The 14,196-nt window shown below is 40.1% G+C and overlaps 1 long non-coding RNA gene across 2 annotated transcripts; it reads left to right on the top strand.

The window, feature by feature from the left end:
• Positions 1 to 10,619: 10,619 nt before the first annotated feature.
• LOC145438155 (uncharacterized) lies at positions 10,620 to 13,080 on the top strand. 2 transcript variants are annotated; one of them, XR_013914856.1, is made up of 5 exons: positions 10,620 to 10,717; positions 11,489 to 11,700; positions 11,784 to 11,811; positions 12,809 to 12,902; positions 12,942 to 13,080. It is a non-coding gene; the product is annotated as an uncharacterized LOC145438155 (long non-coding RNA). The 2 variants fall into 2 exon arrangements; XR_013914855.1 differs by having other exon boundaries at positions 12,809 to 13,080.
• The last annotated feature ends 1,116 nt before the right edge of the window (positions 13,081 to 14,196 follow it).

The following is a 14,196-nucleotide window of genomic DNA, read 5'->3' as shown; positions in this document are numbered from 1 at the left end:
GAGTCGAGTTGATTATTCGAGTATCACTGATTATGACGTAATAACAGTATGTAAGTTGCCAAGGTTGAAATATGTACCTTTTAGGCCACCACAAAGAATATAATGCCTTTATTCATCACATTACTTATACTCTGGTGGTATTTTTTCGACTCTACCGATTTTATTTCACTTTGTGAAAATGTTGTGTGAGATTCATGACTTCGGGAATGTGTTATTTCCAGTAAGGTTCGTAGTTTGTACTATGTTTGGTATGCTCCGATACGGCCAATCATGGTTTCGAGGCTCCCACAGTGCAAAATAGTATCGAAACCATAATTCTCGTCGACAAAATAACTATAAGTGGCGAGGAGCGTAAAAATTCAATATTCGAAAAATTCGTCTTTTCTCACTCGACTCGAATCATTAAAATAATTACTCGACTCAGATTCGAGTACTCGAATCATTGTGCCCAGAACTACATACATCAGTGGTTCTTAACCTTGTCTCCAGCGCCCCCCAGGAGGCGATTTGGATTTCGAAGGGGGCGGAAACGCTCAGGGGGCGATACGGGGGGCGCTGGGCTCAGGGGGGCGGTATGGGGGCGCTGAAGAAAAACGGCCTCGCATTCGACAAAATCTGTCAAATCTCGAGTTTTTTCGTCGCGCTCGGCGCGAAGCATACATCAACTATGTTTCCACGAATGCGGCTGTTTATTTTAATTCATGTAAAATGAATTGCGCGTACTTTTCGCTCACCAATTCCCCGCTAAAACACTTCCGTCATGCTATCTCGGGGTATTTTCCATAAAATGTTTCGAACTAGGTATTGTATCCTTCGTACATTAAAAATGCTATAAAGCTTTTTGGCCAAAATGATCAACCTAATATACTTGTATTTGAAAGCTACAAACTTGAATCGTCAGAATATTCCTTCATCGTATCATGAAAGATAATACTGCTTTGTGTTGTGACCCACACAAGTCACAGAAACGTTATATAACAGTGGTTACTTAAATTTTTGACCGCGACCTAACTGTGAGTTTTATTGGTATCTCGTGACCCAAGCCCCACATTTCTAATATTACTACCGGTATGCTACATTTTTACGGGCATAGAGAACGCGCAGACATCAGCTGTGTGAAACATGTTTGGGTCGCGACCCATACTTCAAGAACCCCTGTCATATAATTTGGATTGCTTTGTTTGGAATACATTCATGTTAAAGTTTAGAGCTTGGGGCTGTACTAAATTTAATGTGAGCAAAGATCTCTACCACATTCTCAGTTAATTTAGCAGTCACACAAAGCAATAACACAAAGCCCAATATAATTAGCTTCCCTGTATTGCCAATCGCACAGGTGAATTCTGGATGTGTACATCAAGCTCGAACCAAATCGTACAAGCCCGTAGGCCTACCCGATGGTCGTTATAACGAGCTTGATTTGATCTCGAATATAGCACATACAATTATTACATCGGTAATTTGTCGAGTGGTTCTAGGACACAATTCAAGCGCGATATGTTTTTAATAGTAAAGTCCCAACCCGAAACCGAACTTTGAGCACTTACCCACTGTTGTTTACTACAATCTTTAAAAATAGGGGGCGCCAGACCCAGGCAATTTTTGAAAGGGGGTGCTGGAGGAAAAAAGGTTAAGAACCACTGACATACATGCAAACACATTGTATCGGCCTACGATTTGCAGGAAGAGAACTGTTGTTCCATTGATGTATATTTTATGTATACTGTTTATATCAGAGGTCTCAAACACGCGGCCCACGGGCCGCATGCGGCCCGCCAGAGCATTTTGTGCGGCCCGCGACAACATTTTAGATTTTTAATAATGACAATATCTAAGTGTCACATATATCTTTTCAGGTTATAAAGTCAAAATTCCCTCTTGAATTGCTCCGAAAGCCAGAAACTATTCATCAAACTTCACTATCACATTTATTGCAAACGCTACCATGCAGGGGAAGATTCACTATTTCACCACATTTCCAATTCATGATGACAAAACCTGACCCTTAGACGATTCGTGACTGAAATTTGTGAGTTGGAATTGGACGCGACTTTTCTCCGAATTACTCAGACTCGGGCTAACTCGATGGAAAAATGAAAATGACCCGAGTTGACTCGGAGTGACTTGGAATGCCGTGAATTTGTTAGAACCATGGACGCAACAAACTAATCAAGTATCAGGGGAATAGTAATAGATCAGAAGGTCGCAGCTTGGTATTTCGCTAACTAAGCAAGTAGTTATGGCAACCATGGGCAATCTGTTAGTTACATCTTTGGTCGCTAAACCATGTTATTAGGGCCAATTCAAGGTACCGAGTACCGTAGTGGTACGCTCCAACGATGTAACAACAATGGGCCGTTCGGCCTTCCAACATTTCAATCACTAAGACACATTAATTAATATATTTATATTATATTTATATTTTTTCTGCTCCTGTATTTGAAGATATTTGGCCATGAGATTAATAGCCTACATATCAGACGTACACCCGAATCCTGGATTGGAATTACAATGCTCAACCTAAAAATGTTTTGATATCAGATCAGTCTCTATCATCAATCTGTTAAATTCAAAATATTCATAGTAGCTGCAAAATTATAACCCAATAGCTTTTATGATGGCATCATACATTTGTCCGCCCATATGGTGTCTATATCTTATAATTAATATATATCAAGTACAACAACAATTCTATTCAAATAGTTATAAATGTCATGATTCCTTTCGTGCCAGGCCTAAATTGATACAAGAGTAAATCACATTTTGACGATGTGTGTTTACTGTCAGTCTGCTGGATCAACTCACTTTCAATAGGACAATTCATCCCCGCCAAATAAGGCCTACTTGGAAAGACATAGAACACCCCTATAAGTGCTGCGGCCCGCGGCGTCGTCAAAACGGGAAAACTGGCCCGCGAGCACATTTGAGTTTGAGACCTCTGGTTTATATACTACTGGCTCAATTTCGACCACTAGAAGCGAAGTTATTGCAGTAGAAAAATTTCGAATTCCACGATTTTATAATAAATAATTAAATATTTAGTCACCGTAAGTACTATTTTATTCAAATCCAAATTTTTCTACTGCAATGTCTTTGCTTCTAGTGGTTGGAATTGAGCCAAGTTTTGTAGGCATCATCTCTACTGACAGCCTAACAATTTTGTGGAGTGGGCAGAAAAATTTTGAAATTTTTTTGTTTTGTTTGTTTTTTAATAATAAATTCAAAATTTTCTACTGCATGAATCTCGCTTCTACTGGTTGGAATGGATCCAAATTTGGTGTGCAGCGTTTTTTTTAACCAAACTAACAATTTTATCAAGTAGCCAGTGAAATCCGAAGAAAAAGGTTTTTTTGAACAGCCCTAATGGGCATACATGTTGTGAGATAAGTTGATTGACAATCAGGTGGGAAATACCAGTAGAAACGCATCGCGAGGCCATGCGCTACGTTACCTTTGATATATACCGGTTAAAGACTCTAATCGTCACGTCATAATTTCCTCGGGCAATGCAGGTAACACACGCAGCTGGCTCAAAGTAGTTTGGAAATCTTGCGTCACAGACCTGCAGCTTCATTTATTTGCCAAGACATTTCAATTCGTCATTACAGTCTTCCGACACCTGAATCATCGATATATTTTACCGATTCCGACAACCAACGATGCTGGTGCCTAAAACAGGTATATTGTCAATAGTATATTGTCTTTGGACAAAACTAAACCAGCTTAAATCTGTTTGGCGTTCAATTCCCAAAGAGATCGCTAATTGTTTTTAGAATTGCGACATTTGAAGGCACATATATCTTTTATGTAACAAATTCGCGACTTTCAATACCCCAAAACACATCAAGGCCTATTATGTGAGTAATTATATTACGATATCAACAACTACCACACGGTATGAAACTTATGTAGCGACTCATTCTATTGGTATCATTGCCCCTTTCTTCCATGGCAGTCCGGCATTGCCACGCTGGAGTTGCGGCCCTAAAATTAGTTTCTAACCGTTAGGCTATTAGTGCGGGGCGGATCGACAAATTATTTGGTCCGACTCCGATCCTGTTCCACAATCCTCTGGTCCGACTCCACTCCGACTCCGAGGCCGGATACTTGAAATGAGCGATATCCGATCCAAAAAACTCCGATAATATTCATGTACGACTAGCTATTTCCAGTTAACAACAAATGCAGTAGTAGGCAATGGGTTCAGGTTATATTGAAAAAAAAGAAACATGGCATTGAAACTCACAGCTTTGTATGGAATATGAAAACTACACAAACACTACATAAACACTCTCAGGCTGGTATCGAATATAAAAAGACAAGGTAGGCTACATGGTAACAAAAACTCACAGGTTTGTATGGGATATGAAAACTACACTCACAGGCTGGTATCGAATTAAAAATGACAAGGTAGACTATATGCGGTCAACGACTTGCAACGAGATATAGTATCAGAAACTTTTTCTATCATGTCACTATCAGACAGAACTATAGGGCAGTGACTATGCACGGACATCCAGGGCTGTAACGTGTGCTGCAGGACAGTCGACAACATGTGGCAAGCACATGTCAGTCTCTGATGTGTTGTCAGTGCAGATCTTATATTGCTTGCGTCATCTGTTACAAAATAACAGAAGTCTAGCATAGAGCTAGATAGTCCAATCTCAGTGCAACATTCCTGGATTTTATTTAGCAGATTTACACCTGATTTCTGCTCCTCAAACTTTGTTGCAGATATTGCTACAGAGTGCAACTTTTCCTCGCGAATGTAATGGGCTGTCAGTGACATGTAATGTCTGCTTTTGACATCAGCCCACATATCCGTGGTGAGCTCAATCATCCCATATTCGCCAATAGTCGCTTTCACAATGATAGAAATTTGTTCCTTCTCCAGTGCAGCACGGCTTAGAACTTTCCTTTTAACGGTATGTCTGGATGGGATTATTTCTTCTGCATTCATTTAACCATACACCGACCCTATAAATCCATAAATGTTTGAGCAAGTTCGACAAAACCATTACCCTCTAAAGATCGGAATGGTCTCAAATCCTTTACAATGAATGATGTGGCTGCTTTGAGCAATTGTACCTTGGCCTTAGTCGGAAGCGGAGCAGATTGTTTTTGTCAGAAAGGATGACATTGAACGTTGGCCCGCTGGAGGTATGACTTTCGATACACTGCATCTTGTTTTGATATGAGTGGCTTAATGTGTTGTGCCACTGTTCTTTCTCTCATGCTTGAATGTCAAACCACCATGCCGACAGAGAACAAATCCTGAGTAGTCACCGCCCTCCTCACTTCACTGGTGCCTGGGCCAGTTGGCAAGGCAAAACTCTTCCACACCTCACTTTTATTTCCCTTCACATCAACCGCGTTTGGTTTCCCTTCTTCATACAAGGCTTTTGCTCTTTTCGATGATCTTATAATACTAGGATTACCAGCCATCTCACTGCACGCTAAGGAGACCGCATCGACTACATACAGAGGAAACAAGGATGTTGGAGGTAATAAATGCTTAGTCATATAATAAATGATGCGATTGAATGAGTTAGCATAAATTTGGGTCCTGGCTCAGTGATTTTACAGATATGGCTCGGTTATTTTCTCACTGTGGTCGGAAGTTACTATAGTCATGCTGTGGCCGGATCAAAAATATACTGATCCGGCTCCGATCCGGTTCCGGCCGTAGCAGAAAAAATACTGATCCGGCTCCGATCCGGCCCGACCAAAATTGAAAAAAATCCGGCCGGATATCCGATCCGGCTCCGGCCCATGCCCCGCACTATAGGCTATACGTCAACGGAATTAGAGCTAAGTAAGAATCAGTCCGGGATCATTCATGATATGTTATCTTCAATGGACAATATAAGTTTCAGATGTTTATAGGTAGGTTCCTATTCCGGAATCGGATAACTAGTATACGATGGATTCGTGCTTTGCTTACATTGACGTTAAATTGTCGCTCAGTGATAATGAAAGATTGGCCTTTGCCATCGCTAGGTAGATTCTAATCCATTTATTGATTTCATGGCTGCATCAACGCATACCATGAGAACATCTCAACGTGAATATATCTTCGTGGTCTCATGAAACGATGTGAACTCCATGTAATCTCTCTTTTTACTGAAATTTCACAATAAATCTTGAGGTTTAATATGTGTCACACTGTGTCGATCTTGATATTTCGTTAAAATCCTCTTGTTTTTACATATTTAGACAATTTCAGATGGCTGGACAAACTCAATTTCAAGTAGTTCAGAAATGGTGACCGTATGCATGGTCTATAGTGCATGGTCTATACATGGTCTATATACACTTCCCGATTCTGTGCAAAAATAGGACAAAATGATCTTTTTAATATTTATAACTACCTACCACCCAGGAATGACGAATCTGTGATTTTAAATAATGCATAATTTGCACTACCTGATCTGTTAAACTTCATAATCGAGAAATATAGGTCACCATATAGGCAACCTATACGATGACACCTGGTAACTAGAGATCATAGAGGCACAATGCTTTCGAATTATAAGTTGTGTTACACACCTCTTACACTAGTACCTTCGATGACTCAAATTAGTTGTCTTGCTGTGCATCATCATATATATATTCCGACATGATAAATCATTATTATGGGGTCACATCGCATCTGAAAACGATATTACATTGACACCGACTGCTGAATTTATGCCGGAACGATCAAACTATGACGCCATGAACGAAAACCACGAATAAATTGCCGATAGCCTATATTTGATGGGGTCAATGCTACCTATTTAAGACCTCATTTACGAAGTGGATTAGATTGAAAGATGTTAATAATATAATGCTGGTTACGCAACAGTAATATCTTTTGAAAGTTCAAATATTGCCATGTGCAATTTTCGTATTGTGATCTATTTCGTATGCTTGCCCTGGTTACCACTAGTCGCGATTTCTTTATTTGCATTTGGATAAGCCAAGCAAAGTATCAATGATGTGTATAAGTGCCTGTATTCGACAAGAAGTCCGTGGCCAACGGTTTCTGCTGATTTTCGATCATTTTCAGTTGCCATTAGAGATGAATACATTCAGAGGGCTCGTTCCTTTGTGTGGAAAGCTATAGTCATGGTTAGCTTCCTCTTGATTGCATCGAAATTCTCGAAGCGTTTGAATGCACCGAAATTTTCGAAACACTTCACTTTAGGCTATTCACGATTTTCTTTTCAACAATCAGGTTACGAACATGGGTAGTTTTAGATGTTCACTCGCGACCACAAAATAGTTAAGAACCACTGCAATCACATCAATGAAGAAAGCGAGTGCTGTAATTAAAATATATTACTCCAATATATATATATACCTGAAAAAGCAGATATATTGATAAAGTAGATCATATCACCATGCATGCATGGATGGCCGGTGCGTGTTGGGTGGAACTGGAAAGGCGACCAAACAAATTAACATGATGGTCCTGAGAATTGAAACGTGCTGATCACTTAAAAAGATAACAAAGCCTTATCGCACTCACTACTCGACGGTAAAGCTATAGCTATCCGTTTACCGTCGGTTGCTTTCCAACCAGACACAACGATTTTGTCCTTTTCGGTAATGATGAGTGCTCTTAAGTGTCAAAAACTGCACGGTTAAAATCTGACATGTAAGTGTGCTCGAAATTTGTTGACTTTTAGTAAGGTTGTAGGCTTATTTGGCGGAAAGTAATGTTTCATAAAAATAAGCCGCATACCAGCATTTTTTTTCATTTTCGCAAAAATGATTGTGAGCCAGATGGATTTGGGCTGGATGCCTGTATCATGTCCGCGCGTCGTATATATGGCATGCTTGCGATGTTATATAAATGCTAACTGTCACATTAGACTTTACTACTTTGCTAATATGCTATTAAACCAGGCCTAGTAGCGGTCATATCAAATAAACATCAAATGCAAATAGAGGAGAATTTCGTGGGAAAGATAATGTACAGTTTGTTGTGTTTTGGTACCTCTACCGTGTTTTATGATGTCCCTTTATCTATGTCCATGCAGTTTATATGGAGACCCAAAATACAGCAGTGCATAATTGTCATACGAAAAATAACCCTTTTATGCCGTTTGGTACTAATGTGTAGGCTACCCATGCATATTTGGTGCACCGCGCACATGCCCATTGGTTGGAGAGCACCATGCACCGTTCACGTAACAACATTCGCTTGAATATTCATCGTTAAAGTAAGAGCTGTATGCGTGAATCAAAATTTATCAAAGAATGTAACAAAAATATAGGCTCTATTGGTAAAAAAGTGTTGCAAATCCGGTACAACAAATTAAGCATTACAAATGTGATAAATCGAACTACCAACTCGAACTACACTTCACTGAAATTGCAATCAATGTTGCCGGATTCTAGAAATGACTGTGATCCGAACCGAAAGAGTCCAATATTGATTAATCTACCCGCAGGATGGTTTTGAATATTGCACGAAACAATACAAACAGGACAATAAAAACTCAAAGATCAAACCCTAACCCTTATCTGAAGCAATTACGCCACCTTGAAGTTGGCATGTGGTTAATTTCCATTAACGGTTCAGTTTACCTATTGATTCGACAGTGGAAGAGGGTGGAAGACTGTCACATTCTTAGTATGAAGTACTGATCCGATCCAACTCGGGCCGTATCACAAAAAGTACTGATCCGGCTCCGAAGCCGACTCTGGCCAAAATACTAAACTTGAGGAGAATGTGACCAGACAACAGTTGGCTGAGAAAGTAATAAATTGATATGGATCCTCAGACAAAGAGGAAAATAAAGTATTTGTATTTACAGCGTTACGAAATGGAAGACTAGAACATTAGGCATAATTCATATGGCATATTGGCAAAGGTTATGTCGACTGACGAATATAGTGCAGGGGTCACCGAAAGGAGCTGGGCACAATGATTGAAGTACTCGAATCTGAATCGAGTATGAATTTTAATGATTCGAGTCGAGTAGTAAAAGACGATTTTTTTCGAGTACTGAAATTATAAGCTCATCGTTACTGAAAGTTAATTTATCGACGAGGATTATAGGTTCGATAGCATTTTCCACCGTAGAAGCCTTGAATCCTTGATTAGTCATGTCACAGCATGCGAAACATATAGTACAAAGCTACGAAGGTTGCTGGAAATAACACATTTCCGGAATACTGATCATCCCACAATATTGTCACAAAGTTCAATAAAATCGGTATGGTCGAAAAATTACCAAAGTATCTTTAAAGGGATGTATGACAGACATTATATTCTCGTGATGGCATGAAATAAACATCATTGAACTTTGACATATTACATTCTGTTATGACGTTATAATGAGTGATACTCGAATGCTCGATTCGACTCGAAGCAAAATACGTGATTCAGAATCGAATCACCCCGGTACTCGATTTTGCCCAACCGTAGTCACCGACCTTTTTGTAACCAAGAGCTAGGCCTACTTCATGGGTAGTGGTTAATGCGACGGGCTACCACCTACCAGCATTCCCGCCGTTTATCCGTGCTTAGTTCGATTTCTTCATTTGGACATTCAGAACACTGGGCAGGGATTCCGACCTTACTAAGAACAGACAATTCTCACTCACCCGGACTCACACCAGCGTCTCCGGTCTCAGTTGCGTCTCCGCACTGCGCGCGTCGAGACTAGGGCATATTAGCTATATTAGCGATAAGCCTCCGCGTGGGCGAAGACGAGAAACGTCCCGATCGGAAACGTCGTTCGCATGTTCCTTTGGGTAGACTGACCCATGTTCAACTGCTGTTCATATGACGCTCTCCTCCGCTTCGATTTTCAAACCTCTCATTTGAATATTTGATACTGCGACCGCAGACGACTTATCTGATGGCACTTGCGTGTGACCGGTCCCCAACGGGTACCGAGTTGATGACCCTTATGTAGTCAGTGTAAACCACAAACAAAGACCATAAAGTTCCTTTTAGAATACAATATACTGTGCTGGCAATCTTTGTGACTCTCTTCATCTTCGAAGATATAGGCTTCGTAATGACGTTTCAAACCAGATAACACATATACACAAGACTTCACGCAGCGCCGTGTTTAGTTATACGTATGCATGACTATATCCTTGTTTAGAACGTGTCTGTTGATGACCTAAATTCACAAGATGTCTGCGTTGACTGTTTACGATGGAAATTTACGTCATAGAAACCAGTATTTACCTGTACGCCTACGCTTAAACTTTATAAATTCAGTGGAACTGTAAGGTTTTAATGAAGATTCCGGAGAACCACCAATTCGTATGAATCCGCAGTGTGAATTGTAATTTAAGCGCACGATATTAATTTTTAAAATAGACGTACGTACTGGCAAATCAGAAGTATATCCTGTACGATTATCAAAAGCAGGACAAAGTTCTTCGTATGAGCGCGTGGTGATAACCTAAATGAGTTCAAGATGAATCGTTCAATTCCACCGCCACATGATTCCATATTCTACTGCTGATTGCACCTGGTGAGCAAACCAACATATATATCGGCCTGTTTCTGCATATTAATTATTCTTTAGGTATCATTGGAATGACTGATATTGAGATGGGATGGAAAGGAAGCTAACAACGACTGGAAATTGTTTCTAAAATTAGAATGTGATCGTGGTATCGGTACGGTGAACTATATAAGGCGCGGACGACACCAGACCATCACATCGATCATTAGCATTCGTCGCATATTGAACGATACAAGGTAAGCAGAACAGTCCTTGACTTTATAAAGTTTCAGGGTTACCATACGTCCTTCTTAGAGGGGCACTGCGCTCTAAAAATGATGTGGTCTCAAATTGAAAGGCAAAACGAAAAAAATTGACCGCAGCCATTTCCTTCAGAACGCCACCGTAATGGAGCAGCAATTTATTGAAATTTCCACAGGACCTTCACGCTCCAGCTTTCGCGGCTGCGCGTCATTCCTTAGCCCGTTACATGGCACCATGTCTTCACCGTCGCACTTGCTCGACGCGATTAGGCAGTCACGCGGAGAACGAACTTTAGATAGTTGTTGACATATTTCCTTCATAGCATCGGCTGACAACTATCTAAAGTTTGTGACTGCCCATTCGCTTCGAGCAAGGGCCACGGTAAAGACATCGTGCCATGTAACGGTTTAAGGAATGACGCGCAGCCGCGACAGCTGGAGCGTGAATGTCCTATGGAAATTTCAATAAATTGCAGCTCCATTACAGTGGCGTTCTGAAGGAAATGGCTGCGGCCAAAATTTTTTTTTCGTTTTGCCCTTCAATTTGAGACCACATCATTTTTAGAGCGCAGTACCTCTTTAAGAGGATTTGTCCTATTTTTGTACTTTTTGAAAGTGTCCTTGGAAGACGCGTATTTCAGTATTTTTCTCCAGTATTGTAATGCTCAAAATTTTGAAAAAATGTCCTCTTTTCAGATTTCTAAAATATGGTAACCCTATTATAAAGGCACATCGTGGTGGTCAATGACATCGATTTGTTTCCAGGCAACATGCAAATCAAAACTGTTCTCATCCTTCTCGTTATCGTCGGACTTGTAATGGAGACAAACGCCTCTTGGGATCGACGCAGGAGCTACTCTGCTCGCAGGCGCTACTCTGCTCGCAGACGGTACTCTGTTCGCAGACGGTACTCTGTTCGCAGACGCTACGTCGGCCGTCGTGTAGGGAAACGGGAAATAAACGAAGATATGGCCCAGGTAATGTAAAATTAAATTCAGTAGCAATCTACTAAAAGCACCATATTTTAAAGGACGATTCAAAACTTGTTTCCTTTTTTCAGGACATGGACTTCGAAGAAGCTTCCGCCGGTGAGTAAATGGTTTGGCATGGGAATTTCAATAAAAGTATTACTAGAAATTTTCGCAAAGGCAGCAGCTATTAATCAGCCACAGTAGGCCTTCTAATGGGTGCTCCGTACCCACCTGAGCATTGCTACCAGAGGTGGTCAGTAACGAACTATATTTCTAATATTTGAAAGTTCTCATATAGGTTTTGCCGCAATGCAGAATTTGCTCGATCCATTATGCTTTTAGTGTAGGCTACCTCAACTTCTACTTGAACAGCTGTGGCATTAGTGAATTTGCGTTTGTCGATAAGATACATTTTGGAAGTTCGAAACTAGCCATCCCCTGTTATTTGCGAGCAGTATGCAACCAGCCGGCCAAATCTTAGGTTAAAAAAACATACCTACCGTTGACAATTGACATAAAGCTGACAGTTGACAGACTGTTCATAGTGTTCATTCCCTTCATCCACTTCATCACCTTGTTGAAGTCCAGACATTACTTGATCGCTACTTTTACCTGTAACTAAGAGGAAATTTGTGGCAATACTTCTACTTCTACTTCTGCGTTTACTTGAGTAAAACTGAGGACTACTTTGACCAGTTCTGATATTTACTGGCTCAAGCACATCGCTGTGGTCATAGCGTACAATTGAATACCTGGAGAATCCCAAGTATAGTCGAAATTATGCGATGAGTAGAACAAATTCATTGATTCTATAATCGATTCCATGATAACCTCATTTTTCATTAACGAATTCATTGCATTTCGTTTTTCAGCGGTATAATCTGGTTTTCGAGATAACAATGCCTAAATCACGTTATCCGTGATCTTTTGATATAATCACAATATATTTCCCTTTTATAGATCTCCCGGTTTTGTTCCCAGATAAATCTATAACCAAATCAACCTCTAACACATTCAAAAGAATATTCAGAAAAGTGTGAACAATAAATTATATAATCTTTCATGCCTTTTGTATTTCTGAATTCTCCTGATGCATTTTGCACCTCATTTTCAGATCGTGGGGATTAAACGCATCAAAGTTTTAGACACGGCACTTTGACGGAAATTTGTGAATAAATTATTATCATTCGCTGCATCAAGACTTGTTTGTTCAATCGTCGTAGTACTATAGTGTGGGTTATAAGTAGGGCTGGGCACAATGATTCGAGCACTCGTATATTAATCGAGTAACAAGTCTAATAATTCGAGTAATGAAAGATGAATATTTTCGACTACTGCAATCACACGCTACTTGCCACTATGAGTTAATGTATCAACGAAATTATATCTTCGATAGTGTTTCCTCAGAGGAGACCTGAAATCAGACTTGAACAACAAAAAAATTTACGGATTTTCGAAACTAGTTTAGAATTAAAATTCGAATTACACAGTTTTTTTCCAAATCAGGTTAAAATTTGAAGTTAGCAAAATTAGCAAAAACTTGGAAATCGAATGAAATTCCCAATGACAAAGAAGTACAGCAAAATTCAAATCCAGTTAATATAAATTCACGATACTGGATAACGTCTGCACACCAAACTTGGCTGGTTTCGCACGATACAGTTCTCCTGCGGCGCCAAAACCTCTTTGCTATGGAGCTGATGTTGCAGTCAAGCCTAGAGGATTTTGGTCAGCAGCCCTTGAGAGGAGGGAAACGATTTTATCGTTTCCAGTACGTCAAAACGTCACGGTCCATGCTTTCAGCACGCACTGCTGCGAAATACACCGGGCAACAATTTTGAACGAAAATTTGTTGACTATGATTTTGCATTTGATTTAGGCTAATTTTGGGGCACTGATTCCCAAAAAAGCCACTGGTTTTCTTCCATCACGTCATGTTTTCGCTCTACGACATATGCTCAAAATAGGCAAATTTTCACAAATTTAGTCATATTACTTTTCCATACAATGTAGAAATCCACACTTTTATCATATAATAAGTTATATTGCCAATGGATCAATTGTGTCATTAGGAAAAAAAGGTACTGCATGGTATCGATATAGGCCGATGCTTTCACCCATTTTTTGTTATGGGATGCAATCATCCGAGGATATTTCAGACACATATTGGATGCAAACCGCAGGATATGGCAAGAAAAATATACATTACATTTACTCTCAGCCATAGGTCCAATGCCCCTGTAAACTTGCCCAGTGACGTAACTTGACACTCCTACAAGATCGATAATTTGGATCAAGAGGAAAATCTTAGGGATGGCAGGCCTAATGATGAAGATTTTGGAATCGAAGATGATTCAGAACGAAGAGTACTTCATCAACACAAGTTAGATGATCTGGTACTTCGAAGTGAAATATTTGGAACTTTTAGCATCCTTGCGAACTGAGAAAAGATTACTTGGCCAGACGGCGAAGATATCGCATTTTCGATCATGACAAGGGGCG

The sequence above is a fragment of the Botryllus schlosseri genome, chromosome 4 (assembly GCF_051294905.1).
Source record: "Botryllus schlosseri isolate E-star chromosome 4, Bs_hap1, whole genome shotgun sequence".
In the NCBI taxonomy this organism is placed as follows: Eukaryota; Metazoa; Chordata; class Ascidiacea; order Stolidobranchia; family Styelidae; genus Botryllus; species Botryllus schlosseri.
This window is presented reverse-complemented; position numbering and strand designations above follow the sequence as displayed.